Source organism: Falco biarmicus, chromosome Z, assembly GCF_023638135.1.
Source record: "Falco biarmicus isolate bFalBia1 chromosome Z, bFalBia1.pri, whole genome shotgun sequence".
NCBI classification, from domain to species: Eukaryota; Metazoa; Chordata; class Aves; order Falconiformes; family Falconidae; genus Falco; species Falco biarmicus.
Window position 1 is genome coordinate 43,911,192 of NC_079311.1, and position 20,949 is coordinate 43,932,140.

Here is a 20,949-nt window from a genome sequence, read left to right on the forward strand (position 1 = left end):
AACACAGAAATGCTGTCCTACTCAAAGAAAGCAAAAAGTATCTCTTTAAAACTTGGTTAGCTAAGACGTATAAAAGTGAAGCTGACTCATCAAGGCACTCTGATTAGCAGTTACTGCACAAGCACACACTATAAAAACCTACACGTAAAACTACAGCTTGTGCTCCTAATTATGCAACATGCAGAAAACATTAAATTCAAGGTTATGTTCACTGCCATTTCTCCTATGTGGCTTCAGCTGCCTGCGTTCATTTCTCTTCCTCCTTTACTTGCTATCTTCCAATCACCCAGAAAAACAGTAACAATCCATGCAGTTCTACCACAGTGCTGGAGCTTTTTGGCTCCTCAACCCATGACTCAGATGGGCAGATCTGGGAGATACAGAGGGATTTGCATGCAAAACCAACACTCCAGCTGGTGACCAAATAGCCCCAGAGAGAGAGGGAGAAATGCTCCATGGCATGGCCTGCACATAAGTCAAGGGGACATGTTAAGACTGAAAAAAATCCACCTTATACATAGAGCCATCGCATATGCTCTGAAGGTGTGATTACAAATACCAGACCTGAGTTAGATTTAGGAGCATTGTGGAATTGTGTGTCATGGTTGCAATTATGGAGCTGCTGGGGAGACCTCTGTTCACTTAGGAGCTGCATCCACTGCTGGCAGTATTCACTTACACATTACTTCTGAAATAAAAATAGATCTCATCCCCTATACGTCTTAAATCAAAAAGAAGGGAGCAGTGGAGTATCTTTCTATCAGACACTTTAAAGCTGCAGAAGAAAAACTCCCTTACTACTCAGCTTTAGTTCTTTAGTATCGTAGGAAGACCGTGCATGGTCTGAGGCACAGAACTCATTCGCTTTAATAGTCCATGATGTAGTGTTTGCATAAAAGGTGCCATGTGACCTGTTGAGCTTTATGTTGTAATGCAGCTGTTTTAAAAAAGCTCACTGTTTTAATGGCCATAGTAAACAGAATATCTTACTTAAAGCTCATAGCAAAAGGCTATGAGGGACTTTAAAGTACAGCACAGAAATTGCAGGAAACTACTGCAAGCTATTTTTCTATTTTAAAGCTTTTTGCGACTATGAAGACCTTTTATTCTCAGAAATTCAGTCTCCTGTAAAGAATCCCTGCTTGTGAAGCATATTTACTAGGAAAGGATAAGAAGCCTCTGAACATTTACCCAAGTATAAGAACATACTCAGACTTTTTGACAAGTTTTTTGAAAGCATTTGAATATATTATTTTTCACTAGTGGCTTCAGCTGGGACTATAACAGGAAATGCTGATAAAATGAGAGGCTTTTCTTGTGGTATTTCTGGACATAAACAGTAATAGAAGTGCCAGAGATTCCACAGGAAAGACTCCTTTTTATGATATTTCCTTCTCAATTTTATTATTTTATGGAGTTCAGTAGCGTCCTAGGTGCTTCAAGTATAGGTAAGATGAATAGTGCATAAAAATGCAAAAATGGCTTCTGTCCCAAGGTGCTTCCAATCTGATTTCATACAGTGGCAAGAAGAAAGGGAATAACAAAATGTAATTGAATGGAAAAAGACAGAGACTAGATAATTATGACTGTCTAACAGTTCAGTGATGGCATACATGCTTCACAGGAGTAATCTGTAAAGCCACAACTTCTTCTATAAAATATGTGTAGTTTTTGAGAAAGAAAAAAAAAAGGCAAAAAAAAAAAAAAAAGCTTTACATTAGTTTCAGATTTGCTTTCCTGTCTCTACACTTCTGTCTTTACAGCGATAAACCTCTGAGCCCAGGACGCTCAGACCTGCAAAGAATAGGCAGCCATTTCTGCTGAGGTGGTTTGGAAAGAAGACTCCTGTATCACTGATAGCAGTCATGGCATTTGACACACAACCAGTTTATTAGGCGCTCTCAAAAACATCTTGGAATTAATAAGGGTTTTCAAAAAAAGGCTGTTCTGCAATATAATTCCTCTTATAGTCAGAAAAGACTTTTTTCTACACCCATCACTATCCATGGATATATTTAGACTACTCATATGCCTTTTCCATTCTGTATCTGCTCCATTTCTCTGGTCATCCTAATAGTGTAAATTACCCAAAATTGTAGATAGTGGATTAAAATGCATAGAATTAGTATTTCTCTGTCTGTGCTCATGATATGCCCAAAAATTAGATGCAGTGAAATCAAACTGTTACTGCATAGCTGATGACCTAAAGATCATGAACATTAATATACAGATGCCTTTTCCACACCTGTGGCACTGCCAATTTATTGCTCCAGTTCTTAAGGTCATTCAGCTCTTCACTTACAATGTTCTGACCAGCCTCTGTCCTTACCATTTCCCTCCAGTTGAATTTCATCAGTGAATTTCTTCAGTAATGCCTTTTTTTTTTTTCTGTGAGATCCTTACTGAGAATCTTAAGAAAGATGAAATTTGTCCTAAGATTCCTGAAGAATTCTCCATTTAACACCCCATCTACAACACTATGCTCTGTTTCAACGAATTTTTCAAACAATATGCAAAACTTTTATAAGTCCCAAATTACGTTGGTGGATTACTAATGTGCAAGTATCTAAGTAACTGTAAAAGAAAAAAAAGGAACAATCTTTCTTTTTGGATTTTGGGATGGTTTTTTTCTGTTTAACCAACAAGCAGCTCTCTAAAGAGGACACTAATGTCTTGCACACTGGCAGCGTGCTATCCTCAAACAGGAAAAATCTCCTGTTAATACTACCATATTCCATATACCATGTCAGGGTAACATCTTGTAATAACAACATAATGGGGGCATAACATGGGGAATTGTGACAGTGGACCTGGGGGAAATTAGTTAGAATTACAGGATAGGCTTTCAAAAATTAATTAATTAATTAATTAAATTTACCAACAGTTTTGCCTGAGGGAGAGAGGAAGGTGTTTCTGTTATAACCAGTGTTGTGGTTGAACCCCAGCTGGCAACCCAGCACCACGCAGCCACTCACTCACTCCCCCTCACCCGGAGGGATGGGGAGAAGGATCGGAAAGGAATGTAAAACTCAAGGGTTGCAATAAGAACAATTTAATAGGAAAAGTAAAGCCGTGCATGCAAGCAAAGCAAAGCAAGGAATTCATTCACCACTTCCCATGGGCAGGCAGGTGTTCAACCATCCCTGGAAAGCTGGGCTCTATCACACGTAATGGTTACTCGGGAAGACAAACACCATAATGCCAGATGTCCCCACCTTCCTTCTTCTTCCCCCAGTTTATATACTCAGCATGACGTCAGACGGTATGGAATATCCCTTTGGCTAGCTTGGGTTGCCTGTCCTGGCTGTGTCCCCTCCCAATGTCCCATGCCCCCCTCAGCCCTCTGGCTGGCAGGGCCCAAGGAACTGAAAAGTCCTTGATTTAGTATAAACATCACCCAGCAACAACTGAAAACATCAGTGTGCTGTCAACGTTGTTCTCACATCAGAGCCAAAACACAGCACTGTACTAACTACCAAGAACCAAGAAGAAAATTAACTCTATCCCAGCTGAAACCAAGACAACCAGAAAGACACCAAAACTGCATTTTCATTTTTCTGACTCACTCTTGCTTGTTATCTGGTTGGATTTTTTTCAAAAATGTTACAGCTTTTCAGGACACTGCTAGAGTGCATATAACAAGTGGAGGAAAAATAGGGGCATTATTAATACATTTCAGTGCCATTTTTGGCTAGCAAAGAAACAAACAGGAAAGAGGCAATTTTATTTTCACAGCTAATTTTAACTTCCCTAACTCAGAACGTTTCAGAACTTCGGCATCCTACCACTGTGGTTCTCTGCTTTACCTGGTACAACTCAGATGCTTTTGAGATCTCAACTCTAAGACTTCAGAAGTTTTGCTTGGTTATTCTTGTCTCCTCCACAGGGTTTAATTCAAAATGTTTTTGTATAAATACAGAGAATGAGAAAACTCTATATATCTGAGTGCACATGTCCATGTGTGTTAATGTCATTGACTGTTGACAATATACTGTCAGCTACAAAGAATTAAATCACAGGCTGTGTTATGGAGAAAAAAGGACAATAACACTGTGAGGCATGGGGCCCTTAAGCAAACACTTAGCATGGTTCCTGATGCCATGCTACCATAGCACCAGGGTGAAGGCAAGAATCTCACCAGAAGGTGTTGGCAAGGGGCTTGGAGCACCAGTTCATGCTGCTCCCTGGGATCAGGGGCTCTAGGGAGCCCTTTACCCTGCAGCGCCCTGACACTTCCAGAGAACAAAGCCATACAGTTGATACAAAGACTTGGACCTCACTTGTTACAGCTGGTAACTAAAGGAAAAGTGGTTTAAAATGAGTAAAAGCAGTAGGGTTTGATGGTTAAATCAGCAGTGAAGGTAGTAAAATGGATAAAAAGAGGATGAAATATGCCTTGCCATGCTCTTTGGAAACGAGCTGATATGCACTATGTGGGCACTACAGGATTTCGATGGTAATGCCTTTTTTCTCGGTCCAGACCAAGGACCATGGAGGTAGGTTTTGACCTTGAGAGCTAATTCAGGAATTTTCCATTTGTCTAGGTGTGAGCCCATGTACTGCACTCCTCACCATATCATATAAACACCTGCAATGCTGCACTAAACTGCATCAGTGTGATGGTATACTCTCTTTCTCCATCTACCTCTTTACTAGATTAGAAAATATATCTGCACTGGAAGAATTTGACTTGAGATATCTATATAGATATAGATATAAATTATATAGATAATATAGATAAAGATAAAAATATAGTTACAGATACAGATATAATTGCTATAGATGATATGGATATGGATGTGGATGTGGATATGGATAGATATATAAGTAAAAATAGATACACATGCCTGTTTATTGCTAATTGAATTTTGTATTTAAGGGGAAAGCTATTGAACTATTTTTATAATGCTTGTATTACTCAGAAATTTTGATTCTGGCATTTTTGGGCTACCTCCTAACTTACACTACATCATACTATAGTAGGAGTGAAAGGAAGCATTTTCTGGGCAAAACAAACACTAAACTGAATAGGAGATGTATGGTTCAGATAGGAAAGTACTCTCCCATGACTAGTGTCACTGGCTTCAGAAAGACTTCTTTTGTGAATACAAGTATCAGTTAAGGGCCTTACTGTGGTCAAAGAGTAGAGAGTTTATTCTACTCTTACTGTATTCAGGTCTACACAACCGCTGATTTGCATTAGGATATAGAACCAGATTCATATCCTAACTGACAAAGATGTGAAAACTTCCATCGCTTTACGGAATCCACTGAAGATTCCACAACCAAAATTGTATGCGTACATATAAAGTGAAACCAGAAAGTAAGTTTAGACTTGGAAAAAAGGACAGATGAAATGGATCTGGGCTGCTCGTGGGCACTAGGCTCAATGTGAGTCAGTAGTGTGCCCTGACAGGCAGGAAGGAAAATGCAGCATAACCAGCAGGTTAAAAAATGGTGATTATCCAGTTGTATTCAACGTTACTGTGGCCTCACCTTAAGTACTGTGTGCAGTCCTGGGCCTCACAATTCAAGAAGGTTGTTAAGGTATTTAAATGCATCCAGAGGAGGGCAACAAAGCGTGTGAAAGGGCTGGAAAACATGTCCTGTGGGGAGAATCTGGACTCTGTGTTTGTCTTGTCTGGAGAGCAGGAGACTGAGGGGCAACATCATTGCTTTCCACAGCTTCCTGAAGAGCCTCAAATTCTGCATAGAAAATATATACAATTGTATAGTATTTTGACACTTAAGTTTTGAAGTCCCATTTAAACCCCGCATTGAAATAGAATGTAAATATAATGTAATTTTCCAGAAACATACAAATTATTGTCAAATATATTTATTACCAAATAAATTATGGAGGTTTCAGAAAGAACTCTATTGCATCAGCCAAAGATAACAAACTCTAGCTTTATGTACTGCTGCATGTCACTATTTTCCCCAAAAGAACAAGCCCTAGGAGAGTGGCATCACATGTATGACTTAGCCTTCTCTTTTCTAGTCTAAGAAAAAATTCCCTAAGCAGCTGTAGTAGCAGTTTTCTTATGGCTTGTAGGAAAGCTTGTAAGTATCTTACACTGGAATATTAACATCCCAACAGCACAGAAAATAAAAGTACTAATCTTCTTTTTTAAAAAATCCCTTTTGACTCTTCAATCTATAATCTGCAAATACACTTCCTTCACAATAATCTTTCTTCATGATCCTGTATCTGTGACCTAAAACTATAAATGTAAGATAATTTTAAATATGTTGTTCAAGCATCTTTAATAACTTACTACTTGTGTGACTGTTCATTTAATAATGTCTAGGTACACCCTACAGGAAACCTGGGAATACATTCTGATGACAAGAATACTCAGAAGGACCTGTTTGACAAAGAACATAGGAATGATTGAAAAACACATGGTATAAATGCCATAGGTTTTGTCAAAACTTCTTTTCAGATCAGTTTCATAAAGGTTGTTGGGCTCTAAACAAGAGTGTTATATGGACTTCTAGATAGAATGTGGTGGTATTGAATCCTTGTAAACAGCTTATGAGTTACTCATGAACAAAAAAGTGTTTTTTTTCTGGATTCTGTGTGAGGTCTGTATTCAGACACAGAAAACTTGTTTGTAAAGCACCAAATGCAGACAAGTGTTTATAACATTCAGATTTAAATCAGAAGTTAAATATAAAGATCTCAGTCCTATTTGTATACATATATGTGTTCTCTTTCCCTTGTTCTTACTCAGTACTCCTTTTTTGCTATTTCTTTCCCTCTCATTATGCTATTATGTACTCTTTTTCCTTCGCCATCTCATTTGTCATTTCTGTCCTTTTGGATCTCTTACTTGGGTCTACAGTTCTTTTTATCTGAAGGCTTGTTTCATTCTATTCACTCCTCTTTATTATCCTCCAAAATTGTATTTTCTACCAAGGCTCTGAACCAGAAACCCCATGCATCTATGCCCAACTTCCACTCACCCACATGCAGCACCTTTTCCCATCATTCCCTCCCATCTGTTGATGTTAGCTCCACACACTACTGTCAGTCACCTTGCTGCTGCTACCCTATCCAGCTTCTCAGCAAAATTTGTCACAGCACTTTTTCTTTACCTATTCAAATTATTGGAAGGGAAAACTGCTACAGTCTGGTAACTGATAAGTTACCACATTTCTCTTGCTCAACAGGAGGTAATTGCAGTCATAAAAATACAGCAATCTGCGGCAACAATGACGGAGCAGGTGATGAAGTGGAGCAGGGGAGCAAGAAAGAGAAAAAGCACAGCAGAGTCATAGGGCAGCCCTACTTGTGATACCTTAGCATCTTGGCCTAAACAATGCAGTATGAGTATTTGGACTTTGATTGCAAAGCCCTCTGGATCAGGTCCCCGTTTTTTGGGGGGGTTGTTGTTTCTACGTGACGGATACTTCTTGCTGCATAACTCTGTCAAGTAGGAGATGTGATAGAAACATATGTACAGTTCTTTTTTTGTTTGTTTTACTTAGCACCCTGAGGAAATCAGTATCCTCATCAGTAAAACAGGAATAATAATACTTAATCCACCTTTGGTGAGTGCATTATTATCTAAAGATCAAATTGCTATGTACAACTTCATATTTTTATTATTACTACTTTGACTTGTAAATCACAGACACAATTGGCTGTAACTGCTTTTGAAGTTGTTCTGATAAATTATATCATATTCCACTTCAGCAGTGATTTAATTTGTGGATTAGTGACATGTCAGACCGCAAGAGGCTATTTGGAACTCTTCCAATTGGTTTTCTCAATGTGGCTGCTGTGACCATGCACTTAGTGTTCAGTAGGCAGAAAATGTCCTCAAAAAAAATCAAAATCCTGATTGCATCATTTTCTCAGTGAAAGAATTTGTGTCATTATAAATCTCCTTTTTGTTAATATGATTAATTTTATGATCTGGCTCAATTACCATAAATTATATTTACAGTAACAAAGTTGTTAGTCATGCAACCTAGCTACTTCTACCCCTACCTTCAGACTGGTTTAATAAGGATGCAGTTCCCATTGGAAGTGGGTAGGTGTGATAGAGACCAGCAGACAATTGAGCCTACCTTTCCTCAGAAAATGCAGTCAGCAGTCCTTTGACCACCCAGTGGACTGAACTTAACTAGTCAGTAGTCCAACATCATATTTAAAGAGGCAAATTTAAAAAAATAAAAAAATCATCTCTTTATCTTGTCATTCTGATACAACTCCTTTCCCTGCATGCAGTTGCTTCAGAGCACAATGTAAATGGCTTAAAGTGTTGTGTTAACGAAAAACTTTTGTTATTCATTGATCAACAAATTACTTTAAATCCTTCCATGCTGTGAATCTGATAACATGATTAAAAAAAAAAAAAAAAAAAGATGTTCCAAAAAAAGCCTCATATTTATGGAGCAGTATTTCGACAAACCATTTACAAGACTAAATGACAAGTCAAAGGCAAAGCAGAAGTGATGTTGCATCATCGTTTGATAAAGAAAAACTTGGAGATTATTGTACTTCCAGGCTACTAAATAACTGAGCAGGCAGTGTTAGGATGTTCATACACTTTCTAAATCAAATTATTTTTTACAGGACAAACCATGTCATGTCATATGACCAGATAATCCAGGGAATGGGCATAGTGACTTTCACTAAGAATGAAGATTGCTTTTTCAAAATCTTTTGCTCTGTTACCTAAAATACAAAGATGGCAACAGCATTGTTTCAATGAATGCTATGAAATACAACAATTTTGATCATTAAATTTTCTTTAAAACTATCCAACTATTGTAATACTATTGTAATAATAAATTCTAGTTAATAAGAAAATACTTAAAGCATTGCTAAATCAGACAATTTTCTGAGTCAAACAATAAAAATTAGACTATCTCTTTTTCTAGATTTTCTCTTGAATTTCCATGCAGAAATAGTTTTACAAAAAGTTGTTTCAGGCCAAAGTTTAAGAAGTTATGATATTCAAAATCTGTTTTCCTTACAACACTTGCTTTAAAATTGCAATATTTGTGACTTGCTAATTGCTGAGCCAGTTGTCTCCACCAGGGCTTATTCTGCAGTTCCTATCAGACTTAAAGCAGGATAAGGATGACAGTTTGTGTTATACATATTGGCATAAATGAGAGCCAATGTTTGCCAAACAAAGATAACTTTAAACTAACAGGGAGAGTCATAACTGAGATTTCAATAGACAAATCAATTTTTCAATCTCAGAAGTATTAATTCTTTAGTGGTAATTGTGCATCAACATTTTATTTGTCTCTACTTAAAAGCAATCCTCTAGTTCTTAAAATGAACACTTCATTTCTTATACATTTTGATACCTTTGGTCACCTTTCTGATGGAAATTATTTTCTAAAAGAAATACAGGAGAGCTATTATCTAAGGAGATAAGAACTGTCATAAAATGATTGAAATACTCATTGTCTGCTACTGAGAAATTAGTAACAAAAAGGACCTTTTAATTATCTAATCTATCATCCTGCCAGTAACTTTTCCAATGTTTTGAGAAGCTGTGGATAATTCAGGTGAATTTTCCATCACAGTGAAATGCTATGGCTAAACACTCCTGATGTCTTCCACTGCATATTCAATTACTTAACATTACCCTATTATTTGTAATACTACCCTAATCTATTCTAACCTGTATTTCCTTTTGATGTTGGATTATTCAGTCCATGAGAAATGCAAGTACATATGCAGGTAGGCATTTTTGAATCAAGAGAGGTGTGAAAATATCCGAAAGTGTACACTGATAATTTTATTTTAAAATGTTGAATTATTCCATCTCAGTGTCTGTTTGAGTAGCTACAGCATCTAATGGAAGTGCAACAGTTCAGCCAGAGAGAATGTTAAGTTTTATAAGGACTGACATGGAATGAACAATGAATTTAGGTTATAGAGAAGAAGATAGACAGTATAGTTCTTAAAATACCACTGTAATAGTAAAGCATTATACTTCAGCCAGGTTGTGCTGCTTAGAAGAAAATCATAGCATTTAATGTGAAAAAGCTGTGATATTCTGATGTGGACTGGCTTCATTCTAGGTAAAATATACTTGAGAAATCTTTTAAGGAATATATTCATCTTGCAGAAAAGCTGTTTTGGTACAAACATGTTTTGGCAGGACTGTTGGCAAATAGCACCACTGTCAGTAGCTCTCCATGCCTTAGGGACTCCATCAGGTTTGTCATGCATCTGCACTTCCTTTGCACTGGTTGAGGACCAGAAATTCCAAGCCTGTGGCTGAAGTTCTCGTGCCTAAAACTTTCTGTGATGACTTCATCTTTGAAACACCTACTGGAGAACATCTATTGAGAAAACCCACACCATTTAATCTCTTTGTAAGATTTGTCTACATCTGCTAAAGACATGTTTCCCCCCTTGACTTTTTTCCTTGCTAGACACACCTTTATTTTTAATCCTACCTCAGCACCTCCCTTCTGGTGGGGAGAATTATTTCTGTAGAATCAATTGCATTCTCTCCTTTTTATCATATTTTCAGTCACCCAGATGAGAATGTGGCTAAGTAAGATTTCTTAAGTAGTGTGTGTTTTGTAAATTACACTTAATATCTGTTGTAATCAATCCATGTACTTGCATCTAAGTATCACTGAATGACCCTATGTTTCAGGACATGAGTTAAGAATTTTAAGGGTACAATAAGCTTTACCTGCTAAACTTCAAGAAATTTCTTCACAACATGGGAAAGACATTACAAAGGAGCTTATGGTCCAAGAAGAATATTTAATGAGCTCTTTAATCTTGCTGTTGTTATACATGATATGATCTTAGGAGACACAACAAGTACTTAACTATTTTCCATTTCACTCAACAAAAAACTTCAAGGAGAAGAGTCAATATTGTTTGAGTAATTGTTTGTTTCTTAGCACAGAATGTCAGATTTTAATAGCTTTAAATTTGTTTAGAAATTAAGACCAACGTGGGTTTTTTCACCACCAGTTTAATAACCACAGTTCCACTCCTGATGAAGTTAGACCCTTTTATGCTAACCTAATACTATGCTTGACATAGAAGGGATGGAGTGTGGTTTTGTTGCAACAATATCAGAATATGTTATTTAAATCAAATGTCGTTTTTGTTGGGCTGATGGCTCTCTAAAATTAAAAAGTCAAATTTAAATTAAAACAGGTTAACTTCTTGACCTCAGCTTTGTTTAATTGTTAATAGTGCATTTTATGGCAATTAAGCATGCTTTCTCAATTATTATAGGAGGGAACAACAAAGCCTACTAATCTAGCACCCTGTGGCTGCATGTTCATAATCAGGCGTCCTCAAACTAAGGCCAGCAGGCTGGATACGGCCCCCCAGGGTCCTCAATCAGGCCCCCGGTATTTACAGAACCCCCTGCCCCCCCCGCCGGGGGTTGGGCGGGGAAACCAAGCAGCCGCAGATGGCTGCCTGCCACTTCATCCACGCACTGGCCCTCTGGTTAAAAAGTTTGAGGACCCCTGTTCTTAATTGTTTAAATCTATTGTAGGAATTATATGCATTATACAAATAAATAAGTAATAAAGAAGCTACCATTTCAGCAAGTTGCAAACACTTGCAATCATATTTAGAAATATAAAGCAGTATAATTCCCCAAAAATATGAAAAGGAAGAACTGACTAAAACATTATTGGCATGTCCTAATGATGAGACCTTAAAGGTTCCAATTCAGTTGAACTTCTATAATAGTAAATATAATATTTAGGAGGTACAGAGATATTCAATAAATATGTTTTAGTCCTTACACATTATTTGCCATTTCAGACTTTCAGTGCTTTACTTTTAAACTTTTATAGTGGTCTTAAAATTTAGTTCTACTCAATTATACAGCAGTTCTTCCTATTTTGTAACACAACTGAGTTGTCTGAATAATCAACAAAGATCCAACTTTATTAAAGTGATAGAAATGTCTGCACTAGAAATTTTTTCCTATGGGCCTGCTGTTTGGGAAGAAACTCTGACATCCTGAAACTGCAGTACAGGTGTCAGTGTGTTTTATAGCAGAGTAAGTGTGTAATTACCTATATCTTTTTAAGACAATGTGACTGAGACAGTTTTAGTATGCAATGGCAGTTTTAGAACTACCTAATCTGGACCACACTCTGCATATCACACGGTGTACCTTTTAGTGCCAATATAACCTCTGAACATAGAGTTAGAAACGGGTAGCAGCACCTCAAAACCTCCAGCACAGCAAGACTCTAGTGATTTTTTCCAAAGTATATGCTCTCATTACTACTTGTCTGCTACTGTTATGGAAAGTCTCATACTTTAACCAAGAGAAAAAAAAGTTATTTCTATAGTGACAGTTTTAAATGCAGGAAACAAAGATTGAAAACTGCAGGCTTATTTGTTTCTTTTTATGTTTTTTCTTCTTCTGGGTTACTGTAGGATTTAAGAAAAGAAACCTAAAAAATGAGGAAATCTGAGGAAAAATCTTGTCATCAATGGTTCTGATGCTTTCCACAGTATTATGTTAAACAGAATTATTTCTTTCACCTTGAAAATATTATTTTAGGAAAAACTTGAAAGGTCAAGTAAGGATAGTATTTTTATTTCTATATTTTTCTACAACATTGGCTGGAGTGCATAAATAAATACCACATAATCCCTTGGAATATAGTATTTTATGTTTATGTTTGACTATGAACCTATGATCAAACATAAATAGAAATCAATTCTCATCTGAAATAAAACTGAATTTCTTCTAATTTGTTTGGTGGTTTTTTGAACAAGAAAATGCTTTTATTTGTCTTGATTTAAAGTGAAGATGACTTCTAAAATTCCAGAAGAAGCAGATGAAAATTCATTCAAGTCTATCTGTATTATCATATACATGTGATTTTTCCCAAATGTCAGGTCTGAAAAGCAGTTGAGAGAAATTAAATGCAAATGTAATTACTTATGTGTTTCCTCCTATATAAAGCCCATAAGCAAATGAGAGTTGCCCTTCTTATGAAGCAGAACCAGCTCCCTAATCAGACTGGAAAGAAGACAAACTCTAATGTATGCTATACATAAACTGTAACACAATAGCACTATCAAATTTTTGTCAGGCAATTAAACTTTATGCCAAGCTAATTCAATTTTGCTGCTGTTTTATTAAGTCCTATGAAAAAACCTAAATCTTTTCTCTTCAGTAAATCACAAGTTTCACAAAGCATTTCCTAAGTCAGACTCCTTGTTCTGCTATTTTGATATATTAAATATCCAGAAAAAAATTTCCAGGGTCATAAATCTAAAGTGATAAAATTAATCCTATTGCTGAAGAGAAATAAATATTTTATTGCAGTTTTATGAGCTTTTGCTCCCTTTTCACACACAAGTAGGTGTTGTTTAGTGGTACAAAGACATTTTGCTGCTGAAAAATGTATTAGAAACAGTACATCAGTAATAGAATTCATATCTACAAAGCTGCTCACTGCTTAGAATGAAGGTTCAAGAATATCCTAAAGAAAACTTAAAAGACAATATTGTCAATAACAATACTTCACTAATTATTCTTACATTTTGGATTCTAGGAATTATTTTACTGTTGTTAGTAATTTTACAATAAAAATTTTCTGAAATTGCACCTCAACAATATCCATACAATCAAATTTACTAAATGCAAATGAAACATACAACCTCAGAAATCAGAGATACTAATGAAATTAATGCTTCATTTTCTTTCATTTTTTCTGACTTAGGAATTTAAGGAAATGATAGGAATTTAAGGAAATGATAAGATTAAAGGTGTTCATGCCTTGATTATACCCTAAGCACTTACAGTAGTAATTCAGTTTATTCAAGCCTGGCACAACATACACTGCATTTTTAATCTATATTATGTGAAATATAATGAATGTACTTAAGGGCCTCAGGGGACCTGAATATTGTTTGTCACAACTAGGAAATGGCTTTGGAAAAGAGGAATGTAAAAGTAGGAATTCCTGTCATAGTAGAAGCAAATGAACAGGGATAGCACAGAATGCACAGAAACAAAACACTATAAAGCATCAGGTAAATACAAAGCACTCACAGTTTGGTTTTTCCACTTTTTGTGAGCTAGTGATTTAGTTTGTGAACTTTTTCTGTAGAGACCTGATACGTTTTAGTGAGCACTGCTGACATTTATGATTCAATATTAAGGCTAAATACACACAGGGATTTTAATTCAAATGTATTCTATGGCCCACTAAAATAAAGATGGGGAACACATGTAAAATGTTCCTTTCAGCTGATTTTATTTAATGATTTATGTGTTCTCCCCTACCAAATTTTACATTAAATCCTTATCAGATATTTCATTATGTTTTTCTGCTTTTAGGGTTTGTCAGGAAAAGAGAAGGTGAAGAAGAGGATCTGCATAAAGCAGAATAATATTGCAGGCCACCAGCATTAAGAAAATACTCATGACCACTGAGGGATAGAGCAGCAATATGCAAAAAGGATGAAGTTTCCCAGTTAGGGGATTTTTATTTATTATATATTTAAATGTACTTTAGTGAAAGATCTTGAGCAGATGTTACCACCCACCAACCCGGTATGAAGCCTAGGGCTAGACTAGATTTTCTGTCCTGTAACAATGAATAGACAGTTATTTTATAAAAAATGAAAGGGGGAAAAAAAAAAGCTACAGTGCCATCATGGATCAACAGGCTCAGTACAAGGCAAGTCTGACAAGAGAATAAGCTGGGGAAGAGTTCAAGCCACCCTATTTGCTAGAGGTGCAGGAGTCTTATATACGCGATGGAGCTGACTGTAACAAGCTGAGCTCTAGAGGCACCCAACATTTCAAAAGCAGTTTAGAAAGTACTGGTGGAATATTTTGTTTCACTCCAACATGCACAACTGCTATAGAACAAGGATGAACTCTGGTTAATGTTGACAATACTTTACCGATCACACACCAGCACATGGATAACCAACCATAAACCCTTTTACTGCAGCAGGGAGGCAAAACTGGGACTATGCCTACTATCTCTGACTGCCACTGCCTTTGTCAAAAAACTTATTTCCTGCACACTGCTCACTGCTCAATCCTGTGTAACAGGGTATATTATTGTCTTTGAATTCTCAATAGCAGAAATAGTGAAACTGAGCAAACAACTCCAATAATACTTTTTCTGTTAGTCCCAAATGTGCTTTTACCCTCTCCCCCAGCTACTATTATATCTTTGCATTCATTTCTTAGGGCTGAAACTTCTATTGTGCTATGTATTGTCATTGAATATCTGCAGCAGCTGTCTTTCAATACACTGCCTGCAGCCTTCCTTTCCTTGGTGTGAATGTGGGGGTGTTTCAGTTTTTATTTTTTCCCACTGTGGTGATAGGAAAGTTCTTAAATGCAGAAGAATCAGGCATTTCTCAAACAGAACAGCACTGACTTGGTAGGCAAACATTTCTGATTGAAGATAACATAGAAAATGGAAAGTAGCACAAGGAAAAACATTACGGAAAGGGGAACTGTGGTATATTTTTAATGGTGTGAAACCAAAAGGATCCTACAATAATTATGTTCCTGGTTTATGGAACATAAAATCACACCAATCACAACTTCTTCTTGTTCTGTTTTTAAGCCTGGAGATGAACAGAATTTGGCAAATTTTTTTTGTTTACTCATTTATGAAAACCAATGGATGGTGCTTTTGTTCAGTAAATTTAATGTCTCTTTCTAATGCCTGTGAAATATTTAATAACTTGGCAAGTGTGACAGAGCTAGTTATGTATTAATACTTTTTAGCACATCAGGGTTTTACTATCAGCTCTTATAGGTCTACTTCATCATTTCTAGCCTGTGGCTCCTTTAGCAATGAGGATACTAAGAAAACCAAAATATTTCCTACAGTATTTATCTGATTATGTCAAATTAGACCATCACCTTCAGTTGTCCTCAGCAAATTAGTGAGTTATCTTGAGATTTTAATGTGATTTTCAGTGAGATGCTTTTAAAATCTAAGCAAGTTAATATAAATAGATTTTTCAAGTGTTTTAGTATTTTTGTCTTGATCCCTTAACAACGAAAACATCCATTTTTACACTCCTCTTCAAAGGCAAAAGGGAGATCTGTGTTTCAAACTCTCAGGGCCTGTTAGTCCATGTGCCAGACAACAGCAAGTGCAGTAAGAAAGTTCAGGTTCCCAGCTGTCAAATAAGATGAAATCCTTCTTTGGTACCATGTATGAAGTCAGGAATTAATACTTCTTAGAAATAAGTGTTGAAATCTCACCAGGGAATTGTTTTTTCTGGATTTTGAAGGGAGGAGGCAAATTTTAAAGTTTTTGTAATCTTTTTATCACTTTATTCAACTTGAAACTCCCAAATCCATTTGGATCTGCAGAAACAAGCAAAAGCATGGAGGTGGAAGTGGGCACATATACCTTCAAATATGCATATTTTTTTAATACTTTGTTGTTTTGTTCTCATGAGTATCATTATGAAGGCCTGCTAAGGGAAACTGAGGCAACAATGCTGTTAAGCATGGAGAGGAAAACTTAAAATACTCATATTGACTTCCTCCCTTTTCCTTCCCCTGTGCCTCTGGCTACTCCCATCATAAAACATTGTGCAGGTTTTTTGATTATTAAAGATTTATTTGGAGACATGAAGGGAGATTGTTCTGTGAAGTAAGTACTAAAGCATTATAAAATTTGCAGGTTCTCCAAATGCATTTGGACTCTGTTGAAGTGGTGGAGCTGACCATTCTGTTAGTTTCTTTCACTCAGTGGATTTTATTGCACCTCATTGAACACACTGATGAGTATTGCACTTCCAGGACTTCAACAGATGCAGAGAAAATCATCATTATAAAAACCAGGTCTTCGTCTCAGGTGCATTTCCTATAAATTAATTTATATAATAAAACTTTCAAAGTACTTTTTTTTTCTTAAACTGATTCAACTTATATAATGAATGGCTACAGGTAAGAGCCTCAGCTCTGTACAAATGCATAATCCCCAGCACAAATAAACTGCTAGCTACTGGCATGGTACCCAGCAAAAAATGATTATGAAAGTTTATGGCAACAAATCCTGTCATAAAAAAGACACTATGTTTTTTATTTGAAACAATATTGCCACAAAACCACATTTCAGCCCTTTAAAAAACCTCTTTACAAGATTTAATGTGTCCAGTGTAAGTTCTACAGCCAAGTCTGTAATAAACCTCAAATAAACACTTTGCAGCTGAGCTGAATTTGATTTCTACATTCAACAATAATGGATTTAATGGTAACCAAGAACTATTTTTTCATAAGGGGGATTAATATTTTGATGATGGATCTAGATGTGTGTTTTGGTTTTATTTTTTTTTTTTTAATTTAAAATATTTTTAAAAAATATTTTGCTTGATAAGCGAAGTCTACCATCCTTGTTGAAAGAATCAGTTTCATTCTATAACTTCATGAAATTTATAATATAGGTTTAAATAATTCACTTTGAAGGAGTACTTTTTCAATATACTTTTGGCAAGTTCTATTCATTCACTGAAACTTCTTTTAACCAGCAGAAGCTAAGAATCAATGTGTTGTCAGAAGTAGAATGAGTCAGGGTTTTGTGAGATTACTTTTTTCCTTCAGGTAGTCTTTTAGACTTCTTGTTGTTGAGTGTAGTTTGGCCACCCTGCTTTTCTCCATTACAGATAAAATGACACTGATGGACAAAGGGCATTTGAAACATCTCAGAGGTGTTGCACAGATAAGATACCGTAAATACAAAGGTCATTCTCAGCAGCTTCCCTAATTCCTATTCGTAGATTTCTGGTTTTAGTAATTTCAAAAAAAAGTATTTTTTTTCTTGAATTTTTCATTAACTTGGAAATAAAGGTGTGAGTTTGAATTTAAAAAAAAAAAAATTAAAAATTTTTGATGTTTGAAATGCAAAAATATTTCCCAGGCTTTTTTAGTGAAATATATTGTTGAAGTTGAAAACAACTATACTTTTTCATTAAGAATGTTCACTAATGTTTGAGGCAAAATATTTTCTGCAACACCTATGCCCTTTTCTGGCAATGTTCTTTTTCCTATAAAGTGCCATTACTGAAATTGATATAACTCTTCAGAAATTTCAAATGCACTTGATGAAGTAAAGGTTTGAAACCCATTGAAAAATGTGTACCTGGCCACAACAGTACATGAAACAGTGGTGTTTGCTCCTGCCAAAGTTCAATACGGACACTCCTGTCTTTTTGCAGATCCAAGTCCAGTTTTACAGTGCAGATGCAGCTGGCTGGAAGCTAAACAGCTTATCAAATTGAACCTTCCCTGTGACGACCAAAAGGAGTATGACACTCTGTGGGGAAAAAACTGACATATGGCCTCATGAGAAATGATTGCAATTGGAAAACATACAGGAAGCAAAGAGAATGGTCCTTGTATATAAAAGGCATTGCCAGACAAACTTCTAATTAAAACATTCAATCCATAAGCTCATTACTTATATGAATACATCCTGTGTCCACAGTAAAAACTGCCACTGAATATTCCAATTTCCGAGAAATTCACTGTGTTGTTTGAATAGTAGTCTAGTGATCTTAAAGTTCAAATTCATAGGGAATTTTGTGGACCAAAAAGGTATAATTTCTTACAACAGTCCAAAGTGTCTAGTTTAGTTTTGTTCCATGTCAACCTTTTACACAAGGGGAACTGGTGAACTGAAACATTAGGACTAGGACTTGTATCCCCCAGGTGGTGCATCCTGAAGTTTTCAAGCAAGTAGGTTGTGCCTGTTACCTGCTGAATGTGTTTAAACAGAAGTGGGCTCTTCACAGAAATATTCTGACAAGTAAACTTTCCTTCTGATCACAGGGGGCTGCTAAAACAGCTATGTCCTAAATTTTTCAGGTTTGCACATAGTTTATATCCAAATCCACTGAAGTCAACACAAAACTCCATCAGGAATCTTTTTAGTTAGGATCTATTTGGAGCATGTGGAATGTGTTCTCTGTTTTTCATCACAAAATCATAGAATGGTCTGGGTTGGAAGGGACCTTAAAGATTATCTAGTCTAACCCTGCAGCCATAGGCAGGGATACCTTCCACTAGCCTGGGTTGCTCAAAGCTCCATCCAACATCCACAATTTCTCTGGACAACTTGTTCCAGTGTCTTACCACCCCCATTGTAAAAAGTTATTTATAGACAAGCTATGTCTATCCTCTTTCAGTTTAAAACCATTGACCCTTGCCCTATCACCAGAGGCTGTGGTAAAAAAATGTCTTTCCATCTTTCCTATAAGCCCCCTCTATTGAAAGGCCACAATAAGGTCATGTTAAGCCTTCTGTTCTCCAGGGTGAACACCACCATTCTCTCAGTGTTTCTTCACAGCAGACGTCTTCCAGCCCTCTGATCATTTACACAGCCCTCCTCTGGATTCATTCTGCAGGTCCATGTCTTTCCTGTACTGTGGACTTTTTGACAGTTTGCTCTTAGGTTGCTAATTTATTAATATGTTTCAGAGTTATTTTCAGGTTTCAGGTCTTGATCCAGAGATTTTTGTGTATAAGACTTTATATGACTCACAGGTACATGTAGTTTCTTCATATGACTCACAGGTACCTGTAGTTTCTTCAATATTAAGTAAACTCACTAAAGATGTCCACCATGACCTACAAATCTCAGGGAGATGTACAGTCCAGTAAGAGGTATCCTTATACACATAGTTATGAAGTATCTAACCATGCACCTTATTCTGGTTTTTGGCTTATTACAACTGATTTTTAGAGTAAGTTAATTTTAAAATATCTATGTCAGGAGTTTTGGTTGTGTGACATGTTTGTTAAGGCACAGTCATTACTCCAGCAATTGTGGAAACCCACTGTACATGGTCTAGCACTAAACTACAAGTCTAGAAACCACAGATGCCCACTTTGTTGTCAGAGCTACTTTCTGCTTCTTTTTTTTTTTTTTTTTTTTTTTTTTATATATATATATGTGTGTACATATATATATCAGAATTAGATTCTGGGCAGAATCTCATTAAAATACACAACCAAAGTTAATTTGACCATAGGTAAAAGTCTTCTTTCAAATACTGAAAAGTTTAGGGTTCTGTGAGAATGTTTATTGGCAATAAACTGGCAAATACATATGTATATATCAGCTTTGCTTTCTGGAACTGTGAAAAGGATAAACACTTCATAAAACCTCCTGCCACAGAACCAAACATATTGAAATGCATTTTTACAAAGATATTGAAACAACAACAACAACAAAAATACACAGGGCTTGTTTCTCCTGAGGGTTCAATCATTTTGAGTGCTAGTAGCAAACTTTGATTGATAAATCTAACCTTTCCTTTCCAGGCAATAGTTTGATCACATAGTGATGAGAAAGAGTTCAAGAATGGAAGAATAATATTTGGATTGCAACAGAATAATGAAAATGCAGAGGATGCCTTTGACTTTTACAAGGTGAGAAATTATTTCTCACTTTGATTGTGGGATGGCAAGAATCTTTTCTAAGAGCAGGCAGGTCTGGGCTTTGTATGATGTTCTTAAATTATTTTTCAAAACTTATAAGATTTCTCCAGCTTTCCAACTAGAAATTCATAACACATCCAAAATGTGGTTCAGGCTATAGTGGCAACATGTGCTTTTCAGCAGCACAGATGACTGATGAACTGGAGTAGTGACCATACAACATATGTATAATACGAACTAAGAAAGAAAAATCCCCAGCGCAAAGGGAAAACCAGACAGCCTTTCTATTCAAAACAAATTTATGATGGTTTCCTACTGGTTTTACACAGATAAACTCATCAATAATATGACTCTGTATCTTTTTAATTGTCTGTTTGCAAGATTCTTTTTTCACTCTTCCCTTCTAAAATGCTTCTTAGCACCCTGAAATCCTCCATCATTACTTTCATCAAATCTTCTCTTTCTTTTTCATGTAGAGGAAAGAAAGGCTATCAATCAAACAAAATGAAGATAGAGTATTTAGTTTTGGTTT